Source organism: Carassius auratus, unplaced genomic scaffold, assembly GCF_003368295.1.
Source record: "Carassius auratus strain Wakin unplaced genomic scaffold, ASM336829v1 scaf_tig00217918, whole genome shotgun sequence".
NCBI classification, from domain to species: Eukaryota; Metazoa; Chordata; class Actinopteri; order Cypriniformes; family Cyprinidae; genus Carassius; species Carassius auratus.
Genome location: NW_020529307.1, coordinates 13,750 through 27,441, shown reverse-complemented (window position 1 = coordinate 27,441; position 13,692 = coordinate 13,750). Strand labels below are relative to the sequence as shown.

Here is a 13,692-nt window from a genome sequence, read left to right as displayed (position 1 = left end):
GTGTTGAAATTATTCAGCCAAGTGATGATATCTCAGATCATTATTTAGTTCTGTGTAAACTTCATATAGCCAAAATTGTAAATTCTACTTCTTGTTACAAGTATCGAAGAACCATCACTTCTACCACAAAAGACTGCTTTTTAAGTTATCTTCCTGATGTATCCAAATTCCTTAGCATATCCAAAACCTCAGAACAACTTGATGATGTAACAGAAACTATGGACTCTCTCTTTTCTAGCACTTTAAATACAGTTGCTCCTTTACGCTTAAGGAAGGTTAAGGAAAACAGTTTGACACCATGGTATAATGAGCATACTCGCACCCTAAAGAGAGCAGCCCGAAAAATGGAGCGCAGCTGGAGGAAAACAAAACTAGAGGTATTTCGTATTGCTTGGCGGGAAAGTAGCATATCCTATAGAAAAGCATTAAAACCTGCTAGATCTGATTACTTTTCTTCTCTTTTAGAAGAAAACAAACATAACCCCAGGTATTTATTCAATACAGTGGCTAAATTAACGAAAAATAAAGCCTCAACAAGTGTTGACATTTCCCAACACCACAACAGTAATGACTTTATGAACTACTTTACTTCTAAAATCGATACTATTAGAGATAAAATTGCAACCATTCAGCCGTCAGCTACCGTATCACATCAGACAGTGCACTATAGACCCCCTGAGGAACAGTTCCACTCATTCTCTACTATAGGGGAGGAAGAATTGTATAAACTTGTTAAATCATTTAAACCAACAACATGTATGTTAGACCCTATACCATCTAAGCTCTTAAAAGAGGTGCTTCCAGAAGTCATAGGTCCTCTTCTGACTATTATTAATTCCTCATTGTCATTAGGATATGTCCCCAAAACCTTCAAACTGGCTGTTATTAAGCCTCTCATAAAAAAGCCACAACTTGACCCCAGAGAACTTGTTAGTTATAGACCAATCTCGAATCTCCCTTTTCTGTCCAAGATACTAGAAAAGGTGGTATCCTCACAATTATATTCCCTCTTAGAGAATAATGGTATATGTGAGGATTTCCAGTCAGGATTTAGACCGTATCATAGTACTGAGACTGCTCTCCTTAGAGTTACAAATGATCTGCTCTTATCATCTGATCGTGGGTGTATCTCTCTATTAGTTTTATTGGATCTTAGTGCTGCGTTTGACACAATTGACCACAACATTCTTTTGCACAGACTTGAACACTTTGTTGGCATCAGTGGAAGTGCATTAGCATGGTTTAAATCGTACTTATATGACCGCCATCAGTTCGTAGCAGTGAATGAAGATGTATCATATCGATCACAAGTGCAGTATGGAGTACCTCAAGGCTCAGTACTAGGGCCGCTGCTCTTCACGCTTTATATGTTACCCTTGGGAGATATCATCAGGAAACATGGTGTTAGCTTTCACTGTTATGCTGATGATACGCAGCTCTATATTTCCTCGCAGCCTGGTGAAACACACCAATTTGAAAAACTAATGGAATGCATAGTCGATATAAAAAATTGGATGACGAGTAATTTCTTACTGCTAAATTCAGAAAAAACAGAGGTGTTAATCATAGGGCCTAAAAACTCTGCTTGTAATAACCTAGAACACTGTCTAAGACTTGATGGTTGCTCTGTCAATTCTTCGTCATCAGTTAGGAACCTAGGTGTGCTACTTGATCGCAATCTTTCCTTAGAAAGACACGTTTCTAGCATTTGTAAAACTGCATTTTTCCATCTAAAAAATATATCTAAATTACGGCCTATGCTCTCAATGTCAAATGCAGAAATTTTAATCCATGCATTTATGACTTCAAGGTTAGACTATTGTAATGCTTTATTGGGTGGTTGTTCTGCACGCTTGGTAAACAAACTACAGCTAGTCCAAAATGCAGCAGCAAGCGTTCTTACTAGAACCAGGAAGTATGACCATATTAGCCCGGTCCTGTCCACACTGCACTGGCTCCCTATCAAACATCGTATAGATTTTAAAATATTGCTTATTACTTATAAAGCCCTGAATGGTTTAGCACCTCAGTATTTGAATGAGCTCCTTTTACATCATACTCCTCTCCGTCCGCTACGTTCTCAAAACTCAGGCAATTTGATAATACCTAGAATATCAAAATCAACTGCGGGCAGCAGATCCTTTTCCTATTTGGTGCCTAAACTCTGGAATAACCTACCTAACATTGTTCGGGAGGCAGACACACTCTTGCAGTTTAAATCTAGATTAAAGACCCGTCTCTTTAACCTGGCATACACATAAAATACTAATATGCTTTTAATATCCAAATCCGTTAAAGGATTTTTAGGCTGCATTAATTAGGTAAACCAGAACCGGAAACACTTCACATAACACCGTACTTTCTACATCATTAGAAGAATGGCATCTACGCTAATATTTGTCTGTTTCTCTCTTGTTCCGAGGTCACCGTGGCCACGAGATCCAGTCTGTGTCCAGATCAGAGGGTCACTGCAGTCACCCGGATCCAGTACGTATCCAGACCAGATGGTGGATCAGCACCTAGAAAGGACCTCTACTGCCCTGAAAGACAGCGGAGACCAGGACAACTAGAGCCCCAGATACAGATCCCCTGTAAAGACCTTGTCTCAGAGGAGCACCAGGACAAGACCACAGGAAACAGATGATTCTTCTGCACAATCTGACTTTGCTGCAGCCTGGAATTGAACTACTGGTTTTCGTCTAGTCAGAGGAGAACTGACCCCCCAACTGAGCCTGGTTTCTCCCAAGGTTTTTTTCTCCATTCTGTCACCGATGGAGTTTCGGTTCCTTGCCGCTGTCGCCTCTGGCTTGCTTAGTTGGGGTCACTTCATCTACAGCGATATCATTGACTTGATTGCAAATAAAAACAGACACTATTTCAACTGAACAGATATGACATAGCTGAATTCAATGATGAACTGCCTTTAACTATCATTTTGCATTATTGAGACACTGTTTTCCAAATGAATGTTGTTCAGTACTTTGACGCAATGTATTTTGTTTAAAGCACTATATAAATAAAGGTGATTGATTGATTGATTGAAGAGAGGGCTATTTAAAGAACAGCCAATCTTATCGCCAGTACATTATATAAGTAGGAAAGAAAACCCAAAAGCTTAAAGCACCTGGTATTCCTAGGCAGTCTCTCATAAAAGTACTAACCAGACCTAAACCTGCTAAGATTCAGAGATCGGGCATTGACTCTATTTTTTGGCAAAATTATTATATACTAAGTGAAAAATGTCCAAAAAGCTTACAGCACCTGGTATTCCCAGGCGGTCTCCCATCCAAGTACTAACCAGGCCCAAACCTGCTTAGCTTCCGAGATCAGACGAGATCGGGCATAGCCAGGTTGGTATGGCCGTAAGCGAAGTCTGCTGCAAAGAGAGGGCTATTTAAAGACCAGCCATTCTTATTGCCATTACATTATATAAGTAGGAAAGAAACCCCAAAAGCTTAAAGCACCTGGTATTCCTAGGCAGTCTCTCATAAAAGTACTAACCAGACCTAAACCTGCTAAGATTCAGAGATCGGGCATTGACTCTTTTTTTTTTTTTCTTTTTTTTTTTTAATGAAAGATTATTATATAATTCGTGAAATTTTCCAAAAAGATTAAAGCACCTGGTATTCCCAGGCAGTCTCCCATCCATGTACTAACCAGGCCCAAACCTGCAAATATTCAGAGATCGGCATTGACTCTATTTTTTGGCAAAATTATTATATACTAAGTGAAAAATGTCCAAAAAGCTTACAGCACCTGGTATTCCCAGGCAGTCTCCCATCCATGTACTAACCAGGCCCAAACCTGCTAATATTCAGAGATCGGCATTGACTATTTTTTGGCAAAATTATTATATACTAAGTGAAAAATTTCCAAAAAGCTTACAGCACCTGGTATTCCCAGGCGGTCTCCCATCCAAGTACTAACCAGGCCCAAACCTGCTTAGCTTCCGAGATCAGACAAGATCGGGCATAGCCAGGTTGGTATGGCCGTAAGCGAAGTCTGCTGCAAAGAGAGGGCTATTTAAAGAACAGCCAATCTTATCGCCAGTACATTATATAAGTAGGAAAGAAAAACCAAAAGCTTAAAGCACCTGGTATTCCTAGGCAGTCTCTCATAAAAGTACTAACAACACCTAAACCTGCTACGATTCAGAGATCGGGCATTGACTCTTTTTTTTTTTTTTATGAAAGATTATTATATAATTCGTGAAATTTTCCAAAAAGATTAAAGCACCTGGTATTCCGAGGCAGTCTCCCATCCATGTACTAAGCAGGCCCAAACCTGCTAATATTCAGAGATCAGGCATTGACTATGTTTTGGCAAAATTATTATATACTAAGTGAAAAATGTCCAAAAAGCTTACAGCACCTGGTATTCCCAGGCAGTCTCCCATCCATGTACTAACCAGGCCCAAACCTTCTAATATTCAGAGATCGGGCATTGACTCTATTTTTTGGCAAAATTATTATAAACTAAGTGAAAAATGTCGAAATGCTTACAGCACCTGGTATTCCCAGGCGGTCTCCCATCCAAGTACTAACCAGGCCCAAACCTGCTTAGCTTCCGAGATCAGACAAGATCGGGCATAGCCAGGTTGGTATGGCCGTAAGCGAAGTCTGCTGCAAAGAGACGGCTATTAAAAGACCAGCCAATCTTATCGCCAGTACATTATATAAAGTAGGAAAGAAAACCCAAAAGCTTAAAGCACCTGGTATTCCTAGGCAGTCTCTCATCAAAGTACTAACCAGACCTAAACCTGCTAAGATTCAGAGATCGGGCCTTGACTCTATTTTTTGGCAAAATTATTATATACTAAGTGAAAAATGTCCAAAAGCTTACAGCACCTGGTATTCCCAGGCAGTCTCCCATCCATGTACTAACCAGGCCCAAACCTGCTAATATTCAGAGATCGGGCATTGACTCTATTTTTTGGCAAAATTATTATATACTAAGTGAAAAATGTCCAAAAAGTTTACAGCACCTGGTATTCCCAGGCGGTCTCCCATCCAAGTACTAACCAGGCCCAAACCTGCTTAGCTTCCGAGATCAGACGAGATCGGGCATAGCCAGGTTGGTATGGCCGTAAGCGAAGTCTGCTGCAAAGAGTGCTGCTGAAGAAGTGGTGCTGCTCTTCTGTCTAGAAATATGGCAAATAGTCTTAGTGTTTATACTTGACTAACTGGGGCCCAGGTCAGGAAGCAGACAGACTGGCTAAACCGACCGTCTGCTAGCTGCCTCCCGTCACAGAGGTCAGTTAATTCTCAGCACATAGAGACTCTTTCACCTAGATATCACACAATAGAGACTGTGTCTGTTCCCCGAACTAGAAAATACAAAAAATGTCCAAACCAAGTTAAGGTTAACAATTTAATTGAGGTTCAACAAATAAAAAACAAATGCAATATGGATAAACAAATGATAAAGATTGGCTTATTGAATATCAGATCCATTTCTACGAAAACACTTTTTGTAAATAATATGATAACTGATCATAATATAGATGTGCTCTGTTTGACAGAAACTTGGCTAAAACCTGATGATTACATTATTTTAAATGAGTCCACCCCCCAAGATTACGGTTATAAACATGAGCCGCGTTTAAAAGGCAAAGGGGGAGGAGTTGCTTCAATTTATAACAACGTTTTTAGGATTTCTCAGAGGGCAGGCTTCAAGTATAACTCGTTTGAAGTAATGGTGCTTCATATAACATTATCCAGAGAAACCAATGTTAATGATAAATCCCCTGTTATGTTTGTACTGGCTACTGTATACAGGCCACCAGGGCACCATACAGACTTTATTAAAGAGTTTGGTGATTTTACATCCGAGTTAGTTCTGGCTGCAGATAAAGTCTTAATAGTTGGTGATTTTAATATCCATGTCGATAATGAAAAAGACGCATTGGGATCAGCATTTATAGACATTCTGAACTCTATTGGTGTTAGACAACATGTTTCAGGACCTACTCATTGTCGAAATCATACTCTAGATTTAATACTGTCACATGGAATTGATGTTGATAGTGTTGAAATTATTCAGCCAAGTGATGATATCTCAGATCATTATTTAGTTCTGTGTAAACTTCATATAGCCAAAATTGTAAATTCTACTTCTTGTTACAAGTATCGAAGAACCATCACTTCTACCACAAAAGACTGCTTTTTAAGTTATCTTCCTGATGTATCCAAATTCCTTAGCATATCCAAAACCTCAGAACAACTTGATGATGTAACAGAAACTATGGACTCTCTCTTTTCTAGCACTTTAAATACAGTTGCTCCTTTACGCTTAAGGAAGGTTAAGGAAAACAGTTTGACACCATGGTATAATGAGCATACTCGCACCCTAAAGAGAGCAGCCCGAAAAATGGAGCGCAGCTGGAGGAAAACAAAACTAGAGGTATTTCGTATTGCTTGGCGGGAAAGTAGCATATCCTATAGAAAAGCATTAAAACCTGCTAGATCTGATTACTTTTCTTCTCTTTTAGAAGAAAACAAACATAACCCCAGGTATTTATTCAATACAGTGGCTAAATTAACGAAAAATAAAGCCTCAACAAGTGTTGACATTTCCCAACACCACAACAGTAATGACTTTATGAACTACTTTACTTCTAAAATCGATACTATTAGAGATAAAATTGCAACCATTCAGCCGTCAGCTACCGTATCACATCAGACAGTGCACTATAGACCCCCTGAGGAACAGTTCCACTCATTCTCTACTATAGGAGAGGAAGAATTGTATAAACTTGTTAAATCATTTAAACCAACAACATGTATGTTAGACCCTATACCATCTAAGCTCTTAAAAGAGGTGCTTCCAGAAGTCATAGGTCCTCTTCTGACTATTATTAATTCCTCATTGTCATTAGGATATGTCCCCAAAACCTTCAAACTGGCTGTTATTAAGCCTCTCATAAAAAAGCCACAACTTGACCCCAGAGAACTTGTTAGTTATAGACCAATCTCGAATCTCCCTTTTCTGTCCAAGATACTAGAAAAGGTGGTATCCTCACAATTATATTCCTTCTTAGAGAATAATGGTATATGTGAGGATTTCCAGTCAGGATTTAGACCGTATCATAGTACTGAGACTGCTCTCCTTAGAGTTACAAATGATCTGCTCTTATCATCTGATCGTGGGTGTATCTCTCTATTAGTTTTATTGGATCTTAGTGCTGCGTTTGACACAATTGACCACAACATTCTTTTGCATAGACTTGAACACTTTGTTGGCATCAGTGGAAGTGCATTAGCATGGTTTAAATCGTACTTATATGACCGCCATCAGTTCGTAGCAGTGAATGAAGATGTATCATATCGATCACAAGTGCAGTATGGAGTACCTCAAGGCTCAGTACTAGGGCCGCTACTCTTCACGCTTTATATGTTACCCTTGGGAGATATCATCAGGAAACATGGTGTTAGCTTTCACTGTTATGCTGATGATACGCAGCTCTATATTTCCTCGCAGCCTGGTGAAACACACCAATTTGAAAAACTAATGGAATGCATAGTCGATATAAAAAATTGGATGACGAGTAATTTCTTACTGCTAAATTCAGAAAAAACAGAGGTGTTAATCATAGGGCCTAAAAACTCTGCTTGTAATAACCTAGAACACTGTCTAAGACTTGATGGTTGCTCTGTCAATTCTTCGTCATCAGTTAGGAACCTAGGTGTGCTACTTGATCGCAATCTTTCCTTAGAAAGACACGTTTCTAGCATTTGTAAAACTGCATTTTTCCATCTCAAAAATATATCTAAATTACGGCCTATGCTCTCAATGTCAAATGCAGAAATGTTAATCCATGCATTTATGACTTCAAGGTTAGACTATTGTAATGCTTTATTGGGTGGTTGTTCTGCACGCTTGGTAAACAAACTACAGCTAGTCCAAAATGCAGCAGCAAGAGTTCTTACTAGAACCAGGAAGTATGACCATATTAGCCCGGTCCTGTCCACACTGCACTGGCTCCCTATCAAACATCGTATAGATTTTAAAATATTGCTTATTACTTATAAAGCCCTGAATGGTTTAGCACCTCAGTATTTGAATGAGCTCCTTTTACATTATACTCCTCTACGTCCGCTACGTTCTCAAAACTCAGGCAATTGGATAATACCTAGAATATCAAAATCAACTGCGGGCGGCAGATCCTTTTCCTATTTGGCGCCTAAACTCTGGAATAACCTACCTAACATTGTTCGGGAGGCAGACACACTCTTGCAGTTTAAATCTAGATTAAAGACCCATCTCTTTAACCTGGCATACACATAACATACTAATATGCTTTTAATATCCAAATCCGTTAAAGGATTTTTAGGCTGCATTAATTAGGTAAACCGGAACCGGAAACACTTCACATAACACCGTACTTTCTACATCATTAGAAGAATGGCATCTACGCTAATATTTGTCTGTTTCTCTCTTGTTCCGAGGTCACCGTGGCCACGAGATCCAGTCTGTGTCCAGATCAGAGGGTCACTGCAGTCACCCGGATCCAGTACGTATCCAGACCAGATGGTGGATCAGCACCTAGAAAGGACCTCTACTGCCCTGAAAGACAGCGGAGACCAGGACAACTAAAGCCCCAGATACAGATCCCCTGTAAAGACCTTGTCTCAGAGGAGCACCAGGACAAGACCACAGGAAACAGATGATTCTTCTGCACAATCTGACTTTGCTGCAGCCTGGAATTGAACTACTGGTTTTCGTCTGGTCAGAGGAGAACTGACCCCCCAACTGAGCCTGGTTTCTCCCAAGGTTTTTTTCTCCATTCTGTCACCGATGGAGTTTCGGTTCCTTGCCGCTGTCGCCTCTGGCTTGCTTAGTTGGGGTCACTTCATCTACAGCGATATCATTGACTTGATTGCAAATAAAAACAGACACTATTTCAACTGAACAGAGATGACATAGCTGAATTCAATGATGAACTGCCTTTAACTATCATTTTGCATTATTGAGACACTGTTTTCCAAATGAATGTTGTTCAGTGCTTTGACGCAATGTATTTTGTTTAAAGCACTATATAAATAAAGGTGATTGATTGATTGATTGAAGAGAGGGCTATTTAAAGAACAGCCAATCTTATCGCCAGTACATTATATAAGTAGGAAAGAAAACCCAAAAGCTTAAAGCACCTGGTATTCCTAGGCAGTCTCTCATAAAAGTACTAACCAGACCTAAACCTGCTAAGATTCAGAGATCGGCATTGACTCTATTTTTTGGCAAAATTATTATATACTAAGTGAAAAATTTCCAAAAAGCTTACAGCACCTGGTATTCCCAGGCGGTCTCCCATCCAAGTACTAACCAGGCCCAAACCTGCTTAGCTTCCGAGATCAGACGAGATCGGGCATAGCCAGGTTGGTATGGCCGTAAGCGAAGTCTGCTGCAAAGAGTGCTGCTGAAGAAGTGGTGCTGCTCTTCTGTCTAGAAATATGGCAAATAGTCTTAGTGTTTATACTTGACTAACTGGGGCCCAGGTCAGGAAGCAGACAGACTGGCTAAACCGACCGTCTGCTAGCTGCCTCCCGTCACAGAGGTCAGTTAATTCTCAGCACATAGAGACTCTTTCACCTAGATATCACACTATAGAGACTGTGTCTGTTCCCCGAACTAGAAAATACAAAAAATGTCCAAACCAAGTTAAGGTTAACAATTTAATTGAGGTTCAACAAATAAAAAACAAATGCAATATGGATAAACAAATGATAAAGATTGGCTTATTGAATATCAGATCCATTTCTACGAAAACACTTTTTGTAAATAATATGATAACTGATCATAATATAGATGTGCTCTGTTTGACAGAAACTTGGCTAAAACCTGATGATTACATTATTTTAAATGAGTCCACCCCCCAAGATTACGGTTATAAACATGAGCCGCGTTTAAAAGGCAAAGGGGGAGGAGTTGCTTCAATTTATAACAACGTTTTTAGGATTTCTCAGAGGGCAGGCTTCAAGTATAACTCGTTTGAAGTAATGGTGCTTCATATAACATTATCCAGAGAAACCAATGTTAATGATAAATCCCCTGTTATGTTTGTACTGGCTACTGTATACAGGCCACCAGGGCACCATACAGACTTTATTAAAGAGTTTGGTGATTTTACATCCGAGTTAGTTCTGGCTGCAGATAAAGTCTTAATAGTTGGTGATTTTAATATCCATGTCGATAATGAAAAAGACGCATTGGGATCAGCATTTATAGACATTCTGAACTCTATTGGTGTTAGACAACATGTTTCAGGAACTACTCATTGTCGAAATCATACTCTAGATTTAATACTGTCACATGGAATTGATGTTGATAGTGTTGAAATTATTCAGCCAAGTGATGATATCTCAGATCATTATTTAGTTCTGTGTAAACTTCATATAGCCAAAATTGTAAATTCTACTTCTTGTTACAAGTATCGAAGAACCATCACTTCTACCACAAAAGACTGCTTTTTAAGTTATCTTCCTGATGTATCCAAATTCCTTAGCATATCCAAAACCTCAGAACAACTTGATGATGTAACAGAAACTATGGACTCTCTCTTTTCTAGCACTTTAAATACAGTTGCTCCTTTACGCTTAAGGAAGGTTAAGGAAAACAGTTTGACACCATGGTATAATGAGCATACTCGCACCCTAAAGAGAGCAGCCCGAAAAATGGAGCACAGCTGGAGGAAAACAAAACTAGAGGTATTTCGTATTGCTTGGCGGGAAAGTAGCATATCCTATAGAAAAGCATTAAAACCTGCTAGATCTGATTACTTTTCTTCTCTTTTAGAAGAAAACAAACATAACCCCAGGTATTTATTCAATACAGTGGCTAAATTAACGAAAAATAAAGCCTCAACAAGTGTTGACATTTCCCAACACCACAACAGTAATGACTTTATGAACTACTTTACTTCTAAAATCGATAGTATTAGAGATAAAATTGCAACCATTCAGCCGTCAGCTACCGTATCACATCAGACAGTGCACTATAGACCCCCTGAGGAACAGTTCCACTCATTCTCTACTATAGGAGAGGAAGAATTGTATAAACTTGTTAAATCATTTAAACCAACAACATGTATGTTAGACCCTATACCATCTAAGCTCTTAAAAGAGGTGCTTCCAGAAGTCATAGGTCCTCTTCTGACTATTATTAATTCCTCATTGTCATTAGGATATGTCCCCAAAACCTTCAAACTGGCTGTTATTAAGCCTCTCATAAAAAAGCCACAACTTGACCCCAGAGAACTTGTTAGTTATAGACCAATCTCGAATCTCCCTTTTCTGTCCAAGATACTAGAAAAGGTGGTATCCTCACAATTATATTCCTTCTTAGAGAATAATGGTATATGTGAGGATTTCCAGTCAGGATTTAGACCGTATCATAGTACTGAGACTGCTCTCCTTAGAGTTACAAATGATCTGCTCTTATCATCTGATCGTGGGTGTATCTCTCTATTAGTTTTATTGGATCTTAGTGCTGCGTTTGACACAATTGACCACAACATTCTTTTGCATAGACTTGAACACTTTGTTGGCATCAGTGGAAGTGCATTAGCATGGTTTAAATCGTACTTACATGACCGCCATCAGTTCGTAGCAGTGAATGAAGATGTATCATATCGATCACAAGTGCAGTATGGAGTACCTCAAGGCTCAGTACTAGGGCCGCTACTCTTCACGCTTTATATGTTACCCTTGGGAGATATCATCAGGAAACATGGTGTTAGCTTTCACTGTTATGCTGATGATACGCAGCTCTATATTTCCTCGCAGCCTGGTGAAACACACCAATTTGAAAAACTAATGGAATGCATAGTCGATATAAAAAATTGGATGACGAGTAATTTCTTACTGCTAAATTCAGAAAAAACAGAGGTGTTAATCATAGGGCCTAAAAACTCTGCTTGTAATAACCTAGAACACTGTCTAAGACTTGATGGTTGCTCTGTCAATTCTTCGTCATCAGTTAGGAACCTAGGTGTGCTACTTGATCGCAATCTTTCCTTAGAAAGACACGTTTCTAGCATTTGTAAAACTGCATTTTTCCATCTCAAAAATATATCTAAATTACGGCCTATGCTCTCAATGTCAAATGCAGAAATGTTAATCCATGCATTTATGACTTCAAGGTTAGACTATTGTAATGCTTTATTGGGTGGTTGTTCTGCACGCTTGGTAAACAAACTACAGCTAGTCCAAAATGCAGCAGCAAGAGTTCTTACTAGAACCAGGAAGTATGACCATATTAGCCCGGTCCTGTCCACACTGCACTGGCTCCCTATCAAACATCGTATAGATTTTAAAATATTGCTTATTACTTATAAAGCCCTGAATGGTTTAGCACCTCAGTATTTGAATGAGCTCCTTTTACATTATACTCCTCTACGTCCGCTACGTTCTCAAAACTCAGGCAATTGGATAATACCTAGAATATCAAAATCAACTGCGGGCGGCAGATCCTTTTCCTATTTGGCGCCTAAACTCTGGAATAACCTACCTAACATTGTTCGGGAGGCAGACACACTCTTGCAGTTTAAATCTAGATTAAAGACCCATCTCTTTAACCTGGCATACACATAACATACTAATATGCTTTTAATATCCAAATCCGTTAAAGGATTTTTAGGCTGCATTAATTAGGTAAACCGGAACCGGAAACACTTCACATAACACCGTACTTTCTACATCATTAGAAGAATGGCATCTACGCTAATATTTGTCTGTTTCTCTCTTGTTCCGAGGTCACCGTGGCCACGAGATCCAGTCTGTGTCCAGATCAGAGGGTCACTGCAGTCACCCGGATCCAGTACGTATCCAGACCAGATGGTGGATCAGCACCTAGAAAGGACCTCTACTGCCCTGAAAGACAGCGGAGACCAGGACAACTAGAGCCCCAGATACAGATCCCCTGTAAAGACCTTGTCTCAGAGGAGCACCAGGACAAGACCACAGGAAACAGATGATTCTTCTGCACAATCTGACTTTGCTGCAGCCTGGAATTGAACTACTGGTTTTCGTCTGGTCAGAGGAGAACTGACCCCCCAACTGAGCCTGGTTTCTCCCAAGGTTTTTTTCTCCATTCTGTCACCGATGGAGTTTCGGTTCCTTGCCGCTGTCGCCTCTGGCTTGCTTAGTTGGGGTCACTTCATCTACAGCGATATCATTGACTTGATTGCAAATAAAAACAGACACTATTTCAACTGAACAGAGATGACATAGCTGAATTCAATGATGAACTGCCTTTAACTATCATTTTGCATTATTGAGACACTGTTTTCCAAATGAATGTTGTTCAGTGCTTTGACGCAATGTATTTTGTTTAAAGCACTATATAAATAAAATGATTGATTGATTGATTGAAGAGAGGGCTATTTAAAGAACAGCCAATCTTATCGCCAGTACATTATATAAGTAGGAAAGAAAACCCAAAAGCTTAAAGCACCTGGTATTCCTAGGCAGTCTCTCATAAAAGTACTAACCAGAACTAAACCTGCTAAGATTCAGAGATCGGCATTGACTCTATTTTTTGGCAAAATTATTATATACTAAGTGAAAAATTTCCGAAAAGCTTACAGCACCTGGTATTCCCAGGCGTTCTCCCATCCAAGTACTAACCAGGCCCAAACCTGCTTAGCTTCCGAGATCAGACGAGATCGGGCATAGCCAGGTTGGTATGGCCGTAAGC

General features: G+C 39.6%; 6 non-coding genes across 6 annotated transcripts; all 6 read right to left on the bottom strand.

The window, feature by feature from the left end:
- Positions 1-3,249: 3,249 nt before the first annotated feature.
- Positions 3,250-3,368, bottom strand: LOC113104042 (5S ribosomal RNA). The gene has a single exon (XR_003291817.1). It is a non-coding gene; the product is annotated as a 5S ribosomal RNA (ribosomal RNA).
- Positions 3,369-3,878: 510 nt separating this feature from the next.
- On the bottom strand, positions 3,879-3,997 carry LOC113104038 (5S ribosomal RNA). Its single transcript, XR_003291813.1, has one exon. It is a non-coding gene; the product is annotated as a 5S ribosomal RNA (ribosomal RNA).
- Positions 3,998-4,495: 498 nt separating this feature from the next.
- Positions 4,496-4,614, bottom strand: LOC113104039 (5S ribosomal RNA). Its single transcript, XR_003291814.1, has one exon. It is a non-coding gene; the product is annotated as a 5S ribosomal RNA (ribosomal RNA).
- Positions 4,615-4,972: 358 nt separating this feature from the next.
- On the bottom strand, positions 4,973-5,091 carry LOC113104037 (5S ribosomal RNA). Its single transcript, XR_003291812.1, has one exon. It is a non-coding gene; the product is annotated as a 5S ribosomal RNA (ribosomal RNA).
- Positions 5,092-9,273: 4,182 nt separating this feature from the next.
- On the bottom strand, positions 9,274-9,392 carry LOC113104041 (5S ribosomal RNA). Its single transcript, XR_003291816.1, has one exon. It is a non-coding gene; the product is annotated as a 5S ribosomal RNA (ribosomal RNA).
- Positions 9,393-13,573: 4,181 nt separating this feature from the next.
- LOC113104040 (5S ribosomal RNA) lies at positions 13,574-13,692 on the bottom strand. The gene has a single exon (XR_003291815.1). It is a non-coding gene; the product is annotated as a 5S ribosomal RNA (ribosomal RNA).